At 40.1% G+C, this 22,403-nt stretch overlaps 1 long non-coding RNA gene across 1 annotated transcript; it reads right to left on the bottom strand.

Moving 5' to 3' along the window:
* Positions 1 to 1,674: 1,674 nt before the first annotated feature.
* On the bottom strand, positions 1,675 to 19,382 carry LOC138685835 (uncharacterized). The gene is made up of 6 exons (XR_011325217.1): positions 19,287 to 19,382; positions 8,553 to 8,609; positions 5,873 to 5,936; positions 4,531 to 4,591; positions 2,589 to 2,747; positions 1,675 to 1,775 (listed from the first exon to the last, which is right to left on the bottom strand). It is a non-coding gene; the product is annotated as an uncharacterized lncRNA (long non-coding RNA).
* Positions 19,383 to 22,403: the final 3,021 nt, after the last annotated feature.

The following is a 22,403-nucleotide window of genomic DNA, read 5'->3' as shown; positions in this document are numbered from 1 at the left end:
TTGTGGTCTGTTTACTTCCATAAGCAGTTACTGAGAGAGTGTAGGACAGACCACTCATATGTGAGACACAAAGTGTTTCATAAAATGAAACTGAAAACCGTTTTCTTCAACATACGAAGAATATGGACAGACTTCTGAATATGCTTATTATACTGTTTCCTGGGAAGCTTAATTTATTGATTCATATTCAGTTTTGTTCCTTGTAGGTCCTGGTACTTGGAAGGTCTTACACTGGAAAGCATTTTCTTCCAACTTAGTTGTAGCACAAAGTAAAAAAAAATGCTGGTATTGTGATTTTCAGTGCTGTAAGCGTATTAGCTCAAATGGAAAAATTCATGTTTCATGATACCAGTTTAAGCTTTCAGTTGTGGTAATACCAACCATTCTGAAAAATTATTTTGCAGATTTTTTTTTCTCTACTTTACAGAAGAGGAATATAAAAGAGCGGCAAGAATTCTTATCTTCATGCAGGGCCGGGATGATCATTAATACCGAGATTTCCAAGTATTTATATATAATCTGTACCTGATGTAGCTTTTTGAGAAATCATAAAAAGGCAATTTCTAGCTTCTACATTTTAGTCATTCTTTTCAGTTTAGGAGATTTCTTCTTTAACTGCATAATTAGTCCAATGACTAAGTCTTGATTTAGCTTCCTGAAGTTAAAAAACAACCAAAAGTTCACCACTGTATTGAAGCCGTGTACATTAACAGTATCAGTCCCGAGCAGGAGATTTACCATCACTGTAGCTTCTTAAAAAATACTTTAGTAATTTGCTACTTACTTAAGGAGGGAGAAAAACACAGTATTTGCAGAAGTAAGCATTTTCACAGAACATGTATAATTTGAACTGGAAAAATCCATACAAAAAAATAATCTGGTTTTAAGTCAAACCTGAGTCCCAATACTACTGTCTGTCAAACCGGTCTAAATGTTTGGAGCCCAGTACAACACCTATCTGCGTTTGAGCCTGATTCCATGTAAGGATGGTGGCTTATTTCCATCAGGGCTCTCTTGGCTGGACTGCATGACCTATATTTACATATCATGCAAGGAGGTCTCCTCTCCGGTAATGCTCTGGAGGTTTCATGAGTGAGTGTAGCACAGGAGGCTGGTTTGATGTGGGAGCCTGGCAGAGGTAGTCTGTGCTTCTCTTTTCCTGTGAGTTACAGTCCCCAGGAGTCAGAAGGACATAGTAAGAATACAGGTTAACACAGCTGACCCAGAGCACTTGGTGTCATTGCAACAAACTGAAATAACACAACCTGAGCCAAGAACATCAGTGTTTTAGTTGAGAGAGCTGTTTGGGTTTTCACATCAAAACGCAGCTTTCCTATTGCCAGACTGAGTCTTAAGAGTTCTTCTTTGGGAGGGACCAAAATATTTTACTTTTCTTGTGTAGGAAGGAGAAAAGGTTTCAAAATTCACGCATTCTCATTTTTCATCAGATCTAATTCTGACCAGATCCTGAAAACCTGTACTTTTAAAGTTCCTAATACTATCTTTTAGGAAAAAGGCATTAATACCAATATGTGCATGCCCATACACAGACAGTAGCGCTAGAGTCTCTGTGTGTTGCTGCGTTCAGACGTGAATGCAAAGTCAACTCCAAACTTGGTACAGCAGACTTATGGAACTGAACATGATGTTGTAGAATAAATGAGGACCCACATACCAGCACTGGATGCTTCAGAGCCACCTCTCGAAGACTCAGAGGCACAGGCTTTGTTTCTCATCGGGCTAAAGCACTGGCACTGGATTTCCGATGCTCTGGACTGCAAGATACATCAAAAATTCCTCTGAAAAGGCTTACTATAAAGAATTAATTTAATAGACCTAATTTAAATGTCTACAGCATAGTGCTGTGTTGGCAAAATAATTATATTGGATATAAATTTTCTATAATAAAAAATTAATTTCTGTCTCTTCATTTATTTAGAACATCTCTTCTTTAGTAGTACAATATCAAACCTTCTCCACCTCAACTGAAAGTAAACTATTAGCAAAATGTTACTCCAGAACACCTACACAGATTTATCTAAAAATGACCCATGAAAATTGTATTTGCGTGTATTTTTGCATTCAAGGAAACCCAAAATCAGTTTCTTTTAAGGGTACCAAAGTTGGCACAAATGGTACAAATCCCTGGAAGGTAAATATGTGCCTTGCTCTGTTTGAAGAAATCGGGCTTCAAAATAACAAAGTTATAGACTTTTGAAAACACGCATCCTGGTTTGCACAGCAGGTTTTTCTTAACATCAGAAGCAAACACCAGGATGTGATGTTCTGAATATTCACTTTCAGTATATTTGAAAGCTCACACCTACTTGTATTTGAATGTGTGATTACTTTAAGAACGGCATTGTTCTGAATCACAGTTACAAAAGGAAAAAGGCGTTGGAGACCTTATTGTTTATTATAAATCAGGTTTCTGCTTTCAGTGAGAGAATGAGAGAATATAAGCATTTTACTCACAGGAACTACTATTATTCTTGTAGAATTAAACTTTAGATAGGGCTTCCTGCAAGAATGACTGTGATCTAGGAAATACACTGATTCAAATCATGATGCGAAGAAAATACACTCACAGTTCTGTGACTCCAATATCTTCATTTCTCAATTAATTGAAAATTTTGCATGCTTTGGAAGATTTCTTGCAGTCCTGTCCCTGCTGCTTCTTTCTGGCTGAAGCTGGAAATGTGTTTTCCTCCATCTCTTTCTCAGTGGCACCTGGTGGTTTACGTTTTCTCGGAAATAAATAATTCACTTTGGGATAGGAGAAACACAAAATTGTTTTGAGTAACGAAAAGCAACTCTGCACCGTCGCAGCAGAATACTGCACACAGCTAAAATGCCTTAAATATCGTAACAATCAATAACATGCTCAGAACTGAATGCACCTTTACCTCAAGCTTTGGATAACATCTGTTAGTTACTAGAACGATTTACCAGCTTCGAGCCTTGATAATAGTTTTAGACTGAATTTTGGAGTGAATAAGAAAGTATATTTCTGCCAGTTAGCATGGTGGGTGAGATTCATGGCTAACTCAATTCTGAGTTAGCCAGCCCTGGTTCCTCGTGAGTGACAGGGGGTGGATAGGAGACATAGGCAGAAGGTTAGACATTTCAAATAGGGGCTTAAAAATAAGTTAAATGCTGTCAAAATTAACTACTGTTTTATGTGGGTTTGCCCTACCAGAGTAACACTTACAGTTAATACCTCTACACACACTGCTTGTTAAGTACACAGTGTAAGGAAGTAATTGGAGGAATCATGCAAGAGAAGCCTGTGAAAGATCAGTGTTTAAAGGTTTTGTTTCTTAAGAAGAGCCATAAACCCCTGAATTCAGTAAGAATGTCCCACAATCTGAGACTACCATAACCCATTCATGGGTTTTGCTGGTTTTGATACTTTTCAGTAAAATATCAGCTAAGTGAGGGAAATATTTATTTATTTATTTTATTGCCTGAAATAATGGTTCTTATTTTAGTCAAATGTCTGTCATTCATATATCAAAAAAAATCAGAAATTCATTTCAAACAAAATTGGTCTTTGCTCTCAGATTTTCCCTTTGGCTTTCATATATCTTATTAGTAGTAAATATCCAGCATTCCCTTTTATGGTGTACTATAAAAATAAGAGCTTACTCCTGGCCTTACTACAGTTCTGGACTGATACATGCCAACTGGTATTCTGTTAGGAACATAAGCCTTACTTTATTTTATTATTTTTCAAAGGCACATGGCACCCACCACTCATTTTCTGCTACCTAGGATCCTGATATCATTTACTTGAAAGCCTTATCTGTAGATGTTAGATAACAGTAGATATTAAAACCCAGTTTAAAACCTAGAAGATCTAAAAAAAACTAGTCTGATTTTTTTTCTGGTTAATACTTGAGAAAATACAACATTTCTAACCTGTAGGGTAACAAAAATGTGAAATTTACATCCAAGAACTATTTAAAAAGTATTACTTTATGCTTGAAGGCAATTTCTTTTAATTTAATTTCTTTTAATTAAAACTCATGCTGAACAGGGGGGAGGTTGAAAACAGAAGATATGAACTCCTGCCCCTCCAGTCTTCTGGGCAGATTTAGCATTGACTCTACCAGAAGCACAATTTTTCAAAAAAATCTTTAAAATATAAATTGTGGTTAGTTTTAGCTCTCACAAGAACAAGAAGTTACAAGTTCTAGAGGGCATTCAGCCTACAGTCCTTGTCTCCCCACAAACTGCCACTCAATATTACCCGATTTCTGCAGTCTCAGTCCTGAACTCAACTGTACGCCCGTTATACCAAACTGCGGAGTGGTTTCAAAGGTTCCATGTGCGAACTCCCTGCCTCTGGTACCTACCACCCATCCGTCTGCTCCAAGCTTTCACTGTGAAGCAACTGATTTTAATTTAGACCCACACACACCCCCTACAGCAACTCTAGAAAGGTGCTTTCGTCCTTACTTTGCCTTGCAAGTTCTTCATTAAAAAAAACAAAGCAGAGAAGAAAGCTGCGATCATTTGATTACTAACCAGATTGTGGATGCTGTACGCATTTTCAACAGCTTCAAACTAGTTGTTTTGCTCCAGCCTCCTGCTCCAAGTAGCACCAAATAGAGAAACACATTTGGAGGAAAGCAATAAAAGTTGATCAGTCTCTGAATATATAGCGGATATTATCATTACTGCTGAATCACTGTCCCTTATGAAATACAGCATGCCTGGGCTCTAACTGTGGACCTACCCTGAAAAACTGCACCTCTGCATACCTTGTCTGTAATGGTTCTCCCTCAACATTACAAACGGTCTGCTGCTTTTCTGGAGGACTGATGGTCTTTTGTCACAAAAGCAAGTGCTTCATCAGAGCTCAAGTATGGAAACGGGTTTTCTTGCACAGGAAAGAATACATGGATCAGGTGTAAATTTTGAATAACTTAGCTTCCTATCTAAGATGGAGCCTCACTGCGACTTTGTCCTTCAGAAAAACATTAACAAGTGTGAATGACCATGAAAACACTAAGGCTGCTCACCATCTTAAGGAGACAATATTAAAGTCAGGAAAGCCATTTATATTCCCAAGTGTTCCTGAGAAGCTTGAGCGAGATGTTTGCAAGGAGGTCCATCAGCTCCCTAAAAAAGACTGAAGTTCCACGAGGAGAGGACTTTTTTTAACAACAACAAATGCAAGTTGCCGGTCTGATCCTCCAGCTCACATTTCTAGATCAAGATGCATTACGTTTCTATTTTATTGCTCTGATAGTTGAAAAAGGACTTTGAAATGGGAATACAGTGGTCTGGTCTTAATGCAACTGGGATTTTCTTTCAGTGTTGATCTGGTCCTCTGTCTCTAAGGCCTTTTGGTGCAACAGAAATGTATTCATTCATGCAACACACAGCATGAAACACAGCAAATTTATAATCTTGCTTTGCCAAAATTTGGTGTTATATGTGGGAAAATAAATTCGAAGTTTAATCAGCTTTTCAAGTACTTACTGGCTGGTCTCTTTCTTTTTTTGAGCACATGGTTAACATGGGAGCAGTAGAGTCATCTTATTTTAATGATTTTTAATGTTTGTGACATTTTTGTTCTCCATCATTTTGGTACTCATTGATTAACAATTGTGAATAAAACCCTGCCATCATTTTTGCAAATGGGGAAACAAAAATAAATGCCTGTAAAACAAATGTTAGTATAACAACATCTTCTAAAATTCAACAGAAATCTGTTAAACAGTGGAGCTATTTGCTATCTTAGATAAAACTCAGAAGACCTGAAAATGTCTTCATATAAGATAAATTTAAATATCTTCATATATAATGACAGTAACTGACCTCCTGGACGATGCCATATTAAGAGAGGCAAGATTATACATACGATGCAAGTAGAAAAGGCGCCTTTTGTGTTGGAAATATTTCTTAATCCTTTTAGTGGCTCTGTACTGTAGGTCAAAAAAACATTAGAAACTGTGATTATTATAAACTGTCATTATTATAAACTGTAAGCTTACTTAAAGGAATTTTCATATTTGGATCAACTAGGAGATAAACATTGTCTTTATAATCCTGTATAACACTTGTTATTTAATGACCTCCTGAAATCCCTATTCACTGAATTTATTTGATGAAGCCTTGAATTAGACTCAGAAATACCATAACAACAACAACAAAAAATCCAACATAAAAAACCTATGATTAAATTACAGTTTTCTACCATATTGGAAGAGTTGTAGAGAGATTTAATATTCTTTACAAAACATAATTTTTATATTAAGTATATGAAAATACATAGTGTTTAACTTCCCCTATTCTGCTGACAGGTCCAGCAAGCAAACACGACTTGTCACTAATACTCTCTGCCTTTCATTATTTCACTGTGTGACTGTGTCACTCAGGCATGCAATGTTCAGCTTGTAATTTGCAACAAATAGATAAACTGTCATTAATGACTTTGAGTAGTAATTTTCAATTGCAGCAATCTTTAATTTTTATATGTGTATGCTGGCAAATTCATCAAGTTCTTAATTTTGTTTTTCTGTATGAATTCACCAGCTTTCTTGCCTCCTGAAGGAAGCAAATCTGTTAAAAAAATCAACAAGGTATTTTAACGAGTTATTTGATCTCTACAATTCTTGAGTGACTTGAGGACGAACTGTAAGCTAAGGCCCTGGAACTGGGCTTCAGAAGACTTCAGGAATCATTCTTAAAATGCAGGATTCACTTTTAATATATAAATTACTGGTGTGGGTGACTCGTCATACACCACCTTCAGCATTCTGTCTTCCACTAGAGTGAGTCTAACGCAACTGGTAGGACTGTACAGAAACAAGAGCAGGGCCATATGCTTGGTGGCCGGCTCAGCTACGCACTGAAAGCAACTGATTACCGTACTGTGCGGGCTGGCTTTTCTGTTCCGTATGCAACACTAGGCAAGAAGTTATTCTGAATAAAACTCTTGGAATAGCAAATGAAACCATACACAGTAGTGTAGCCTGATGTCATCTTTGGAAACAATCTGGGAAACCAATAGGCTGGTATATCTAAGATAATGTTTAAGAAGAACAGATGTGACATCCTATGGCCCTGACCCTCCGATATGCTTGCACCTACGTGGAGTCTTTGGGACTTCAGTGACTTGTTTATGCAGAACTCCTTGCAGAGCCTGGTAAAAATAAATCCCTGCTATGAAGAACAACAGAGCGTGAAAGTGCAGCTTAACTTTCATCTGGAACTTCTGTCCTCAGGACTTCTAAAGTTGTATTTTGGTAAGTGGCATGCCATAACCGCTTGTAGCATGACAGATTTAAAATACATACAGCACTAGTTCTGTGAGTAATTGTGAGACTGCTCATGTGCACCGTGTCTTTGGAGGACTGGGATTTAAAGAGCAAATGCTCCTTTATCTGCTTACTGGAATATTTCTCCCTTCACCTTTGAATCCAAATGAATATTTTTTTTTAAAGGGTCCCCAACTCCTCCCACACTTAGCTATATTATTTTGCCTTCTGCAGTAACAGAGCATGTCCACTTTTACTAAAAGCTCCTCCACTTTTTCACAATTTTGTCCTTCAAGCATCTGAAAAAACACCAAGGCGAGGAGGATCAGGGCTCCTGGGAAATATGGAGTTAAGGCAACCCAGGCTTGTTGCCATGAATAGGAAATAGCTTACCCCTGCAGTCAATTTGCCTAATTCATTAGAAGCCTGATTGCATCCCTGAAGGGCTAGATGCCCTGAGGGGATATGCATGCAGAGAGGCAGGGAGCTTACAGGGCAGCTTCACAGAAAGGGAACCTCCTGTGCTGCTGGAGCCTGGGCTGAGAAATCATTTTCCACTGACCGCTTCTGGATCAGTGCTCACACCCGTCTCCAGCATGCTCCCAAGCACCAAACCAGCTCGTAGGCTTGGAGAGAGGGGGCCAGCAAGAGAAATCTGAGGGCTACCTCCTACAGCTTGCTGCTGGGCCCAACCAGCACAGCCGCCAGCCAGTAGGTGAGGACACTCAGCCCCCTGCGGCGAGGCTCTCCAGCAGAAGAAATGTTGTTTTGCCCACCCAAACGCTCCCCACCCGTAAACAGTAGGCGGTTTTCTTCTTTAGTCCTCCCTCCTTCGCTTCCCAGGAGCAAGAACCAGAAATGCCCGAATGACCGAAGTCCCAAGGCTTGGCAAGCTTCCCCAAGGGTCAGAAACCAGCGGAGTGGCTCCCTGGTTCCCTAATCAGCTCAGTAAAGTTGCCTTGTGAAGCCCAATGGCAGGAAGCACTTTATAGTACAGTAACTCAGCCCCTTGTCTGGGCTTTTTCAGCTTGGCTTCATTACTATTACCATGATAAAGACCAGCATTTTTTTTCTACTTCCCTTTTGCCCCTTCAAGTCTCTACTTGCTCTTGACTTTTCTGAATTTCACTTTGATAGCTTGACACTTTGGTTGTTCTCCCAGACAGATATAATTACAAGAGTTCAAATAAACCTTTTTTTTTGTCGGGGCGGGGCGTGAGGGAGTGAGGAGAAAACACAGGTAACAGAGATATGCTGTGAAGATTTGCTGGGAGAACTCACCTCCTCACAAGGCTCTTCAGGTCTTCTCTGCAATTCAGAGGGCCCAGAAAGTTGCAACTGTGGGACATAATCCAAGATTCAGGTTTAGCATAAAACACAAACAGCAAAAAGTGAGCCCAACAGGATAAATAGCGACTGCAGACTGCTGACTGTATTTCAGTGTGCAATACTCTACCATCTTCCAATGAGACCTCACCATTCTTACCTTGAGAAAGAATTTGACAACAGTTCAAACTTTAAAAAGAAGAAAAACCTGTGTGAAGGCTCATTCAAAGCATCACACTGCAAAACAGCATGGTGGCTTACAGTCTGCTACAGCACTCATTCGGTGCTGATATGAAGGAAAATGCCTTTTATTTTTTTCCCCACCACTCGCTGGAATTCCTAGACAGTCCCCAAACCCAGTACAACCTGCTCTCCTTAACCTGTGGGACTTAGTGACCCCCGTGTTGCTAGGGCTGCAAGGTACCAAAAGAATAATAAATGTATTTCTGGGTCCCTTATGACAAGTAATCTCTCTGATCCAGACATCACAGAACTCAGTTCTACTTTCCTGAGAGGACAAAATGAGTCACAACTTCAGTTTTGATTCACCTGGGCACGGCTTACAAACATTCTCCTCCGTGTCAGTACAAAAAAGGCAGTCAGCTGGTGAGGGTAACACGGCCATCATCCAAACTCTAACGCGGTGTAAAAAGGAGAGCTGTGGCAGGGGTTAGACTTTTATTCTGGTGACATTCATAAACCACCTGGAACAAAGACACATGGGAAAAGTGAGCCTAGCCTCTGTCACTAGACATGCTACTACACTATTAGGAAGTGGGGCTGTGTTTCCATCGGGAAGATAGATCTTGTTGCTTTTTATCATATTACTTCCCCACTCCTTTTTTTCTAGGCCATAAGCCCTTGTACATCTACACACTTCACCATTGCGGCTCCTGGTTTAGTATTCTGAGGACCACTGTTAGAACCACTAGACACAGTTTTAATCCTTTTGACAAAATATATTTATATTCTTCCTGTATTAATCTTAGAGTCCATAATACATCATGCAGTGACCTGGGTGACAGAGTAGTGGCTGCATTTATTAAACCTGTGGATGACACCAAGTGGGAAGAGACTACCGGGAAGCTGGGCTTAGAATACAAAGGGATTTTGACAAATTGGAAGTGTGGTCTGAAGAAGCGGCAGGCTATCCAGCACAGACAAATGCAAGACAATGCACACAGGCAAGAATAATCCACTACATGAAGACAAGCTGCAAAACAGCTGGTTAGAGAGTGAGCTCTACAGAGAGGAAAGCTGAGAGGCTACTGAGGATTGCAAGCTTAACAAACCTAAACACTGCAAGAAGAACTATAAGCAGAACTCCAGCCTGGAAATCACAAAACATAATTCAAGAGGAGACACAGAACAGTTGAAAAGAACAATGAGAACAATGAAGATGAACAGAGGTCTAGAAAATGCAAATAAAATGGTGTTAGCTTACAAAGAAAAGACTGAAGACACTACCGTCTGCAAACTTGTGAAAAGGAGATTACAGGGTTTTTTTATTTAGTTAGTTATTCCATGGCAAAAAAATGCTAAAACGAATGGGCCTAAGTCGCAGGAAGGTTAAGGTTCCAGGCTGAGAAATACATTTTAATGGTAAAGAGAGGGGGGCTCTGGACCAAGTTCGACAGGGAGAGCAGGTCCCTGAGAATAAGTTAGATAAATATCTGTCAAAGATGAGTGGGTATTATCTGAGGCTGCGCTGGGCAGGGGAGTGGAGTATATTATCTTTTCTTTAGAAGAAAAGAACCTTCCAGTTCTACAGTTCCAATAGCCTAGTAAGCCTAAAAAATTTGTAGTTAATACAATTTTCCAAGATCCTCATCCCTTCAAAAAATGTGCAGGTTTTGACAAGGGTTTCATAAAACAAAAAACTTATGAGTAAGCTATTGATTCACCTGTATTCTACCATCCCCTACAGAGAGCTGTTATGTGTTCATAATAATTTATTGCAATGTGATATCTGGAAACAATTTTTGTCTTATGCTTAACTAAGTAAAGAGTGCAACAACCCATAAACACTAGACAGGCTTTTTTAAGGCCATTAGTCTATAGAAATCACTTCTGAAAACACCATGAAGTCTATCTACAGTACCTAATCTTAAAAAATAAAATCAACATTCTTGTATTGGGAGATGTATCACCTAGAGTGAACCATCTGTCTGCATGCTCTCTTGTATGTTTTTCTGTTAATTCTTATGTCCAGAGACAGAAAAACAAATGCCAAGGAATGACAGGCAGATTTATTATACGAGAGTATATACTAGAGTATTATAAATAGATTCTGTAAAAATAAATAAAATAATAGCTTAAACTAATTTACATAAATTTTTTCTTTACCTGTGATGTATTAAATTATGTATTTCAACTACAGTTTATAAACATGAGTTAAAATATTCTTTTTAATTTTCTGTTTAAAAACGTTGTATGAAAAGCATCAAAAGAAAAGAATGACCCCAAAATATTTTTTAAATTATACAAGCCAGCTGTGTATAACACGATACATTTTGGTGTCCCCTTCTGCCCTTTTTTGAAGCTTTTAAAACACACTGGCACACTGGACCAGATTCACCTCCTGTATAAAGCTGAAACATTTCTACCTGGATTCAGTGGATTTATACTAATATCTAGTGTTACTTTTTCTTTCTTTTTTAATTCCAAGCAGAGAACAGACTCAGGCATGTTGCAGTTACAAATCACACTGAAGTTTTACGTCATTGATATCGCACCCTTGGACTTTACTGTGAGATTTGCACTTTACAGCAGGACAGTAGATCATCTTGTTGGGTTTTTCTTTCTCCCTTCCAGTCTGAAGGATTTTTTGCATCTCCAATAAATTCCCAAATGAATTTTCCCAGGCTTGAGCAATATTCAGGATTTGACTGTATTATCCTTTAATCACCTCATAGAAATTCTCAGCCTGGTAGATAGCTCATTCAGTTCTGAATTATTAGTGTGTTATATTTATTATTAAAATTATAAGTTAGGGCATATTTTGCATCTGCTTTCCTAGAGGAGCTGTAGCACTTTGAAATATGTTTGGTTTCCTTTTTTATTTCCAGCAGTAGTCTTCCGTTTGGAGAATGCATTGCCAAGTTTGCAGCAGCAGAAATGGAAAATCTTTTGAGTGTTTAGGTCTCTTAACAGCTACCGTGAAGTTTCACTATCATTGCATGAGCAAGAACATGCAAATAATTTGAATCCCCCTTACAAGAAATACTTGTTTTAATATCAATAATTATACATCCCTCTGTGGGCACAAATAGAATTCCTTATCCTTAAAGCATCTTTAAGTGTAAGCCTTTTCAGTCACAAAAGTACATCTTAGAAAAAACACTCCTATGTACAAGGATCTGACCCTAATGCAGACTATGAATATCAACGCACTTACTCTTGGTTTACAGTCGCGTAAATTAAATGCGTGTAGTTCCTACACGGATGACAACTACAGTTTCTATTTTCTCCCTGAACACACTTTAACGTCCATAGAGAGTACAAGGAACATACTAGTCCAAAATGAACTTCTGGCCTCCTGAGGGCACAGGAAAGTTTGGTTCCTGCAGCAACTGCAATTCCTCTACAGGATCCCTTCAATTTGGCTTTCAGCTACAGTAAAGCAAATCAAAAGCAACCTCCTGGTGCTAGCATGGCTATTGACCAAAAGTTAACACTATATACATGTATAAAAAAAAATTCTACCTGTGTACCCCTGAGGTGTGTCCTGGTTGCCATGGGAATGGTAATCATGAATTTCCTGGCTACAGCATGATCAAAATCCTAACTTTCAACACTGCGTTAATGTTGTTTTTCACACTTGCAATGTACAGATTTTAGCTGTAGTTCAGGCATTCCCAAACGGAATAAGCTCTTTTCCCTGGTATTGTGCTAGGATGTTAAACTTAACAATAACAACAACAACAACAACAAAAAAGCAAAAAAAAACCACAAAAAACCCAACCCAAAAGGTTAAAAAACAGTAGTCACATACAGATGAAAACCTTACAGTATTACCTTCAGCATTTCCAACTAACCCCCCCCCCCCCCAGTTTCCATTCAAACTGTTGGCTTAAGGTACCTGAGACAGCTAATTAAAAAAGGAAGTGGTCAAAGTCATGCTTTTTTTGTAAACTTCAAAGGTGATCCCTCTCCTTCCTCCTCTTTACATTTTACTGTCTGGCTTTCTGCCCATCCTGCAGCTGTTAGCTGAGCCTGTGTTTCATGGCGTCAAACCTGCCTCCTCACGGTCCATAAAGTTACAGCAGGGATCGTGATACGCAGGTGTGGAAAAGCCAGAAGTGCAAGATGGGCCCGTTAATGATTTTTCTGGCACCCCATGCTGAGCTGCTGAGAAAAGAGAGCAGCTCGCAGAAGGCAAGGGATTCTTTGTTTGCAAAGGTATTTGAGATCGTATTACTTCTCCCACAGCAAAGGTGTTGGGTTTTCACTTTAAGGGCTGTTTACAGAAATGATTCACCTTTTATACAGCTTTTAAAAAATGCTTTGAGGCTTTAATTGGACACAGGATTTGCATCACACCAGTATGAAAACTCTTACTTTTCATTTAACCCCCCATTAAATCATTCAATGATCTTACTCAGCGATAAGCAGCCAGCTCCCATTATGTGGACTGAACAGAGGAAAACAAAAATCAAATCATTAGGGGTTCATTTATGTCATAAGCTTTAATCCGGGAATTTCTGCCCCCATTTATATTTGGGCAACGAAGGCGGAGAAGGCAGAGGGGACCAACTGCTGAAAAGAAACAGGAAAAAGCACAAAAATTTGCTGTTCTTCTTGAAATAACTGAAGAATGTAATAACCGAAGAATGTAATAACCAATATCTAAAACTCTTAGCTTATAAAAATCACTTGAAAGTCTGCATTATTTTCAACATTGCTCAAGCTGTGATCTGAACTGTGCCCAAAGAACAACTTTAAACAACTCCAGCTCAAAATTTTTAGAAATGGGTGCTAGCCTACAGGAATCATTTTCCAGGACACACAAGTGACACACAATATTCTCTGCTACTCAGAATCAATGGGACTTAAATTTGCAGGTCATCCAGACACCGAGGCACAACCCAGATTTCACAAAATACTTAGTGCCCAACTAATGTCCCTATCTCCCACTAGGACAGGGAGCCTGAACAGTTGCATTTGGGCTTTAAATGCTGTCCCCGAGCCCCTAGTTAGGTGTGGGATGCTAGCACTTCTGCAACCTCTAGGTCCTACATCCCCTAGCACCCCAATCTTTAGGCATCTGTATTTTAACCCCAGCCCTTTGCATCAGTGTTTTAAAGCTGGGCAGCATTTTGGTGCCAACAAAGAGCGAGTGGATAAGGGCTGACAGAAGTAGCTAGTGAGGAACATATTGTGAGGTGATGGGAGGTTTAAGAGGAGTTATTGAGGCAAAAAAGTGCCGGCTGCACTGTCATCTCTGCTGTCTGTCCATACATCATTTACTTATATCAAAAGTTTAGCAAAGTAGGGATTTGTCTAGAAACATAATTCTCTAAGAGAGTTACAATTTCTGTTGCTACAACTCCTAAAGATACAGAGCTGCTGGGCACTGCCCAAAGCTCAAAGATGCAAGTTCAGTTCTGGAACTGCATATCCATCTAGACCTACATGATGGCTATGCCCCCTCCGGCAAGCAGCGGTAGATGAATTTCAGGCTCCTGACCTGCTCACTTTTTTTTTTTTTTTCCCTAATACTTTATTTCCCTGAACAACTGTTTCTGATGCAGCAATTCCTAGAAACTCAAACCAGGACTGGGAGCAATCACAAACCTGAAGAAAAGCACTGCCAACCGTAAATGAGCTGGAACCAGGGGTATTATGCTCCTGCTACCACTTCAGCATTTGGTTGTGTTACTGAGCAGCATCTGAAGTTGTGAGATAGCAGGACATCTCTTTAAGAAAGGCCAGTGGGAACCAGAATGGACCTTATTGTCTGCAAGAGTGAAGAAATGCAGTGTGGTTTTCTCCACGCCTGCAGTTACAACTTGCTCAGAACTGGCGTGGCATGGCTTTGCTGACAAACAAACAGATCAAGTGCTCTTTCTAAGGACATTAGGGAATTATGCGCGTGTTTCACGTTGCTCGTAAATCCAGTTCTAACAACAGAATTTCGAGGGAACTTGGTATACCTAAGACACTGTCTCTCCTCTCTTCCAGTAACTGCTATGTAAACCGTGCCAGTACCTTCAGCATGGAAATATAACAGAAACTGCTCATCCCAGCGCTCCACAAAGATGGTCTGTATCCAAAAAAAGCAATCAAAGCTCCAAAACCTAACTCAGGAACAGAAGTGCCTGAGCAGCCACGTACAGCAGGGAACTAGAGAAAGAGATATAGAAAAGGTAACAACTCTCTATATTTTTGCTAGAAACTTATTTCCCAGCTGTCAGAAGGACGAGTAAGGTGAGCTCGTGAATAATTGCTTTTGCTGGTTCCCTTGACCCCCAGACTAATCTTTAGCTATCCATCCTGCAGCAGTCTGTAATAACCTCCCCATCTGCGTCAGCAGATACATTTTAACAGCAGCACAAGAAACAAATCTTTTAAACTCAGCAAACCTCAATAGCCTTTGTGCTACACCCACCAGCCACCTAAATTACATGAACCGGCCTTTCTCATTATGTTTGTGTTGCCCCAAAATGTCTTCCCAGCTGTATGTTACATAGTTCATGAAAACTACCCTGCCATCAGCTTTTCAAGAAAGAAGCTCTAACCTTGCAGCTCTGGAGGGTGATGAGCCAGTCTTCTGTGCTCTCACAAGAAAATAATTTTTTTAAAAAGCGTGTTAGAAACTGAAAAGCTGAGGGAGACTGGGCATGGTGGGTGGGTGTTGCAGAACACTAAGGTAAATTATCTGCTTTGCCATGGGACTCTTCAACGGCCACATGCCTGCTATACAGCCTTTTTGCACCACAACTCCTTTCTTTGGTAGTGATGGCAGCACAACCCTCATCTCACAATGAGAGATTGCAATGAAACAAGCAAACAATCTTAAGGGCTGTGAGCTGCTGAAATATAAAATAATTGAGACAATAGATTTATCTCAGACTGATTTTTAGGTTCTGCCTTTCTCTAGACTTCTGCAGGATTCTTTATTCTGAGATTCCCAACTTTCTTTTTTATGGATACTTGCAGCAACAGCGAGTGCCACGAGCAGCATCCTGATTTTTGCTGCATTACAAGTCCCCTTTGAAATGTCTCAAATCACAGTTTGGTCAAGCCAGCTATAAACCTTAAGGAGTAAGCCTCTCACCTCCAGGCGTGCTCACCTGTTCTTCACGGGCAATTAAGGACTCTGTCTGGGTTCAGCTGCTGAGCATCCTACTGGGACTGCGCTATGGGGTTTTCTCTGCCAGCCTCAGCTCTGCCCTCCCCAGCACAGCTGGGGCAGTGGCAACTGCAGTTCCCAGCCACATGCTATACTGAGATGACTTGTATGCCGCAAGTGCCACGTACCACAGCAGGGCATCCCCTGCCTTACTAAATTCTGTAGGCTCCTTAAAACACACAATGGTTATCAACATTGCACACTGGCAAAATAGTTTTTGCAGATGACTGTTGCCATCTTTGCTCTGTATCAGTGTAGTTGTGGGATATATTTTGATTTAAACAAGTACCTTTGTGATAGCAAACTGATTTCTACCAGCTTATTTGTCCAATGTTTAATGTTATGTTATTGTGACATGATCCTTCTTAGTTTGAAATCAAAGACTTTAACCTTAAGGCTGAATGAGGCACCGCACAATGCAGTGCAAGGTTCAATCTCCTATTTGAACCTGGATGGAGCACCAGGTTAGCAGGGCTATCCTGCTTCTTAAAACTCTGCTAGCTTATTCAGAGAATAAGAAGTTAACAGTACACCTTGATTTTCCCAGACTTGTTTGCAAACTCGTTCAATTAAAAATATTTGGGGTTTGCAATTTCTCTTGAATTCTGACTGGCCAGCTTATAACAACTGAAACAAGTATAAGCTATAGCCAAGTCTATGTACTTTTATTTTTAAATTGAAATACTGTTTTCAAACTGTAACAACTTCAAAATTATCAAAATGCTGAAAGAGTGTGAAACTTAAACCAAATAAAACACATCATGAACACCAGCGGAGTTCAAACATAAACATAATTTCCCATCTCTTCCTTTCTCCCTTTTTCAGTCAATTCTAATTGAAGAAATGCTAAAGAACAACATTAAAACTTGATAAATCCATGATACCGTGACAAGGGCTAAACCTTGTCTGATCTGGCAACCAAGAGGAAGGTGGGAAAAATTCTGAGGGAACAACCAGAGTGAGAAGTGAAACTGCAAGACCGTGAGATGGTGATCAAAGGGAACAAGGACTCCCAGGCACAGTGAGAAAAAGCGTTACCATCCTGGAGAGATGAATGAAGAAAATCTGTAAAAACCAGGGTTGTCTTTGTGCTGCAATTCCCCCAACGCTGTTCAGAAGATTTGATTTTTAGCTGTTACATTAGCCCAAGTCAGATAATTTCATTAGCTTACTTAAATTTGCCTTGTTATCTCAAATAATATCCCAAGCTCTAGAGTGCATTTCACTATGCACTGGGTGCAAATACGACACTAGATATGACCACATTTCAGGGACTATCCACCCAGCTGGTCATCCAAAGGCTTAACGAGCTGTTTGAAAAATGTTTCAACTAAGAATCTTGAAAGGCAAATAGTACAGCACCATGTTAGTAAGAAACAAATTAACTGGCTGAGTTTTTCTTTTTATTGCTGTTGTCAAGAACAGTCTCTATACATCAGGCAAACAACTTTCAGACTCAGAAAATCATTGTGTTTTAAAGCCTTAATTAATGCTGTTGATTTTTCTTTTAGATAAAAAATGAACTTTTCTCCATTGCAACAGTAAGGGTTTTTTTTCAGGCATTTTCTACTGTAAGTTGGAGCATAAAGATTCTTCAGGTACGGTATAGGCAGATATCAAAGGGATACAAACAAAAAGTCACAAATCCCCCCCCCCCCCCCAAAAAAACCGAAACCCAAAACCAAAAAAACCAACCCCAAAACAACAAAACAGCAGAACAATCTCCTCCTTAATTCTGAGGGTCTGATACTGACCATTTTCTCAAGCTGGCAGACTTCAGCATTGCCTGCCCCATAGCTCTCATTCATACAATCTTTTTCTGATGCTGAATGGAGTAGAGACACAATTTCTGAGCACATACAATATTTCAGGTGATAAAACAAGATCATGGTGGGGAAGGGGGGAAGCAGTGTTTTAGTAAAGAATTAGAAGGCATTTTGGAAGACTTCATCACTTCCAGCTAAAGCTGAAATTTAAAATACTGTCTTAAGATTCTATTTTCTTTTCTGCTTCTGACTAAAGTTAGTCACCTGTTTCTATGAGTAGCATCTATGGTTTGTGTATAGTAGTTCCTATATAGCAATAACTGTTTTTAATGTCCAAGAAGGAGCTGTACCTCTCAAGTTGGTCAAGAGACAGACACACAGAAAAAAATCAGTGAAGGGAAAGAATGAACTGATATTGGGCCTTGAGACCCACTCCAATCAGGGCAGTGAGGTGGGCTGTTAGGATGACTGTAGGCTGGGCACTCTGGTTGAGATCAGAGAACTTGTGCAGTGCTTAGGCAGCAACATACAGGCCGTAGTGGAGAAGAAAATAGCTGAGGATATTAGGAAAGCAAGGCAATATGGAGTACTGCAATGGAGAAGAAAAGCTTTAAGGAGCTTTGAAGATGAGAAAAGATGGGGACCTAGTGAGACATCCTCCCATGGGAATGGCACAACTCAAGCAATAGGCCAAGAAATTACTTTAGCTTTTATGCTCTGAAGAATGGAAGTATCTGTCCTGGAGGAGCGGGAAGGCTAAACATCATTGTATTATAAAGATGGGACTAAATGTAGGCCTGAAAAATGGTCCAGTGCAACAAAGAGATGGCATTCAGACAAAGTTCTTCCAGTATCTACTAACAGGAAGGAAAAAAACAATTAAAAGATGTACTGTTTCATCCTCAGCAGCAAGGATGAAGGAGGACAGCCACTCTTGTTTAAAACTAGTATATGCATAGCATCTAGAATTAGGAATGTATAATATGTTTTTTTATCGAGAGCATTAGAATGGGGAATTTCACTGGAAAGCCCAGAGGAGGGGGAACACTGTAGTCCCTGCTTGAAATCCCTCCCTATGGGCAAAGCACAGGCAAGATCTTCACAACTCAAATGATACATTAGCCTCATGTTGTGCAAGGCTGAACTACTCCTCTTGCACCTTACGGACATGTGAATAAAGTATAATTAAAGCCGAAAAATATGCCTTGAATGACTTGGTAAGATTATTTTATTATTTTTAAAAGACACATTAGAATAAAAAGAAGGGTGATTATAACAACTGCCTCTTCAACAGGTGGGGATTAACAAGTTACAAATATTTTCCTTTTTAGTTCAGATAACTTTTTACAGCAATGAAATCAGCTCTCAAGTGCTTTGAAGCCAAGTGTAACCAAACCACCCACTGACTTATGAGTAACTCTGTAGAAATGGCTACCAAATGCAACTCTGGTAAGGCCACTGGAAAAAACTGCCAACAAACATGGCCTTTATTTGATACGCTCAGCTTAGTAATTATCAAGTGAAATTCAGCTGAAAGGACCCAACAAGGGCTGGGATTTTCACACTTACCTTAGGAAATATTTGCTCAGTTTCTTTTTGGGGCTTCGTGTGTTTATGACGAGGCGGCCGTTGGCAGCATGCCGATCCCCCCGCTCTGGCTGGGCGCTGTGGGCAGAAGAAAGAAAACAAAGTCAGAGGGATGTGTTTTCTGAATGGGATATTCAGCTCATGATGGTGTATTTGCCCCATGATGTGCCATCCTAAAGTGCATCTTCATCTGCAAAAAAGTAACTAACATAACAAGCAGGACTGTTTTAGAGATTATACTTTCCTTACTCAAGCCAATCTCCATTTCTTTGAAAGTAAAAGAAAGACTTCTGAACAGGACCACATGCTGGTTTTTCCATACTTCACTCTTTTTACCCTACATATTTTCTTTCCATTGGGCTGTATTCCGCTTTCATTTACCTTCTGTGGATGCAGAGAGTAAATGCTCTAGTGTCAGCAAAACAGGTCCAGTTTTACATGGGCGTAACTGAAGTAGCCCTTCCACACTCTCTCTCAGCCAAAACAAGTGGAAGTTACTAGCTAAAGGAGGTCCTGTCCCCTCCTTCTAGTATTTGTACAGCTACACAGTAAGCCATACCAGGAAAACAGCTCAAAACTAACCTGAAGAAAAATTAGGGAGTGGAGTGGGGAGACGATTTTCCCACAGGTCAGCACCAAGATCTGCTTCCCAACACAGGTGGTGTGAGTTCCAGTGGGAGCACAACCAGGGCAGAGCTGGGGGTGACACCTTCCCTTACAGCACACTTCTATCAATCCAAAATTATTGTGAAGCTACAGTCCTGGCCCAGTTCACAATCAAGGGAGGCAAGTCAGTAGAAAGAACAAAGAAACATTCAAAAAAAAAAAAAGGAATATTTTTTTCCTTTTTGTTTGAGCTGTGAACTGGCTCACTTTGGTGTCAGACAAGCACTAGCAGGAGACCAAGGCCAGGAAGGGGAGGGGAGCAGGACTTGGCAGCAACAGCTATTATATCAGCTTAGCTGTAGCACCAACCCATCCCTTACAGCATCTGCAGTAAGCTGATTGTTAACAACAGTAAAACCTCAAAACTCTTGAAATTATTTCCCCCCCACTTACTGGCTAGAAAATTACAGTGGTTCTTTCTGAGATCTTTTGTAAAAGACACGAAGATACAAGATCTGGCTCAGAAACCAAGAATTGAAACACTAGGGCTTGGAAACAGAGATTTAAAGCCTTGTTCAGGCCACTTTACCCCTCTTTCAATAGAAAAAGGGGGGGGGTGGAGAGGACGCTATTAATCTTTGCACAAAGGCTGTTCTGATGAAACCTTAAACGCAGTGATTTTACTCCCAGTGGTTATTACACTTCCATGAGACCTACAGTAGTACAATTTGCATTGGTTCACTGTTTGTTCCCATAGCTTCCTCCATCTGCCTCAAATCGCTGTTGATCAAGTGGCTGCTACACCTGCAGCTCTCAGGAGTGGCATACAAGCAGCACTGCACTGGCATTTCAGAAATGCCTGGATCTGGCTCTGCTGGAAGCAACCTAAGTGTAAGGTATTTGCACATTTTCACTTCCAGGCATGAGGCAGAGGTGCAAAGGTTCACGACTGAGGCAGCGAAGGAAACCTCAGCCACGAGGTAGGTTTGATTTGGATCGGTTGATGGCAAGTTTCATGCAAAAGTTCGTGTCAATGCCTCCATCAATTTACAGAATCCCAGGTGAAAGAGTTTATTATAATGATTTACTGAATAAAAATATAATGAATGCAGTCAGCAGCTTTTCATTATTCAACAAGTTAGGCTGGCAATGCTAACTGTGTGGATGCAATACATTTTGATTTTGTAATGGATTTGATTTAAAATTTCCCCATGAAATTCCCCACTTGGCAGCAGGCAGATTCAGACTGACTGTATCTAGACAGGCCAAGTTCAACTAGAAAAGATCCTGAGCAGCATGATTTAGATTTGAAGTTGGAGCAGAAGTTGGATGAGAAACCTTCAGAGGTCCCTTGCAACCACTATTTTTTCAATGCTTTTAAGCGCACATAGCAGAAGATTTGATCTAGTCACTTTAACAGAGGCACCCTGCTTCACTTGAGCACTTTACCAAGAGCACTTAGAAATAGTAACAGCTGAGGTCATTACCAAAACCAAATGCCTCTCCAGACTACCTGCTTTGGCTAAACACTAGTCACCATCCTGTCTATGTGACAGCTGGGAGAAATATAATGGACCCTTGGACAGGAGACAGGGTCAATAATCAGTTAAACCCTCCCAGCCTTAAGGCGTAATCAATAAAGACAGGATTAGATGAAGATATGTCAGGGAGAAAACACCCTTTGAAGTTTGGTTAGCGTTCTTCAAACTACAAGATCGTTAGTCTTAGCCTGGAGAAGGGTTTGTGTGCCTCAGAGACCATCTCCTTTTTCCAGCTGGTCTAATTAAAGAAACCCACAAACAATCTTGTCTGTGTCTTTCTGACCATACGCTACAACACAAGCTGCTACTGAAAGGGAAAGTAACTGTAAACATCCCAGTTACAGAAGGCAGATTAGGCAGGAGGCCAGCTGAGCAAAGAGAGAAAGCAGCAGACCAGCCTCCCGGACCCGGTGCCAGAGGTTAGCTATATATTGTACATTGTAAACAACAAAGTCCTTGTAGTCCTCTTCCTGCAGAAACCCCACGCAGCCTACAAACAAAAGTTAAAGCAAGGAAGGGGAATTATTTCCAGCAACCTCCACAGGCGTGCGCATCTCATAGCTCTTTGTCAGATGCACACTCGGCCTTAACTCTGAGATGTTCATTGCTTTAACCGGGCGCGTTGGTTTTGACAAAACAAAAGTTGAGGAAGGGTCAGTCTCAGAGCAAAGATATTCATTATAACTCCCCTAGTCTTTGTTAATGTATTAAACATAGGAGCTCTGATTTAATTTCAGTCTTGTGAAAAAATAAAAAGCAAAATCTTGCCACAATGCATAACTATTATGCTCTAAAAAAAAGAGAATTGCTAAATGCTTGTAAGACAAGTAACACTTGCATTTCCTGCATGCAGGAAACAAGGGGGAAAAGAAGACATCCAAAGAGGGAAAGGGCCAGACTTTCTAACGAGCCTCCTGACAAAGAGGACTATGACTGAGAATTTATTTTTATG

This window comes from Haliaeetus albicilla, chromosome 7 (genome assembly GCF_947461875.1).
Source record: "Haliaeetus albicilla chromosome 7, bHalAlb1.1, whole genome shotgun sequence".
Taxonomy (NCBI): Eukaryota; Metazoa; Chordata; class Aves; order Accipitriformes; family Accipitridae; genus Haliaeetus; species Haliaeetus albicilla.
Note: the sequence above shows the minus strand (reverse complement) of the source record. Positions and strands in the feature narration are given on the sequence as shown.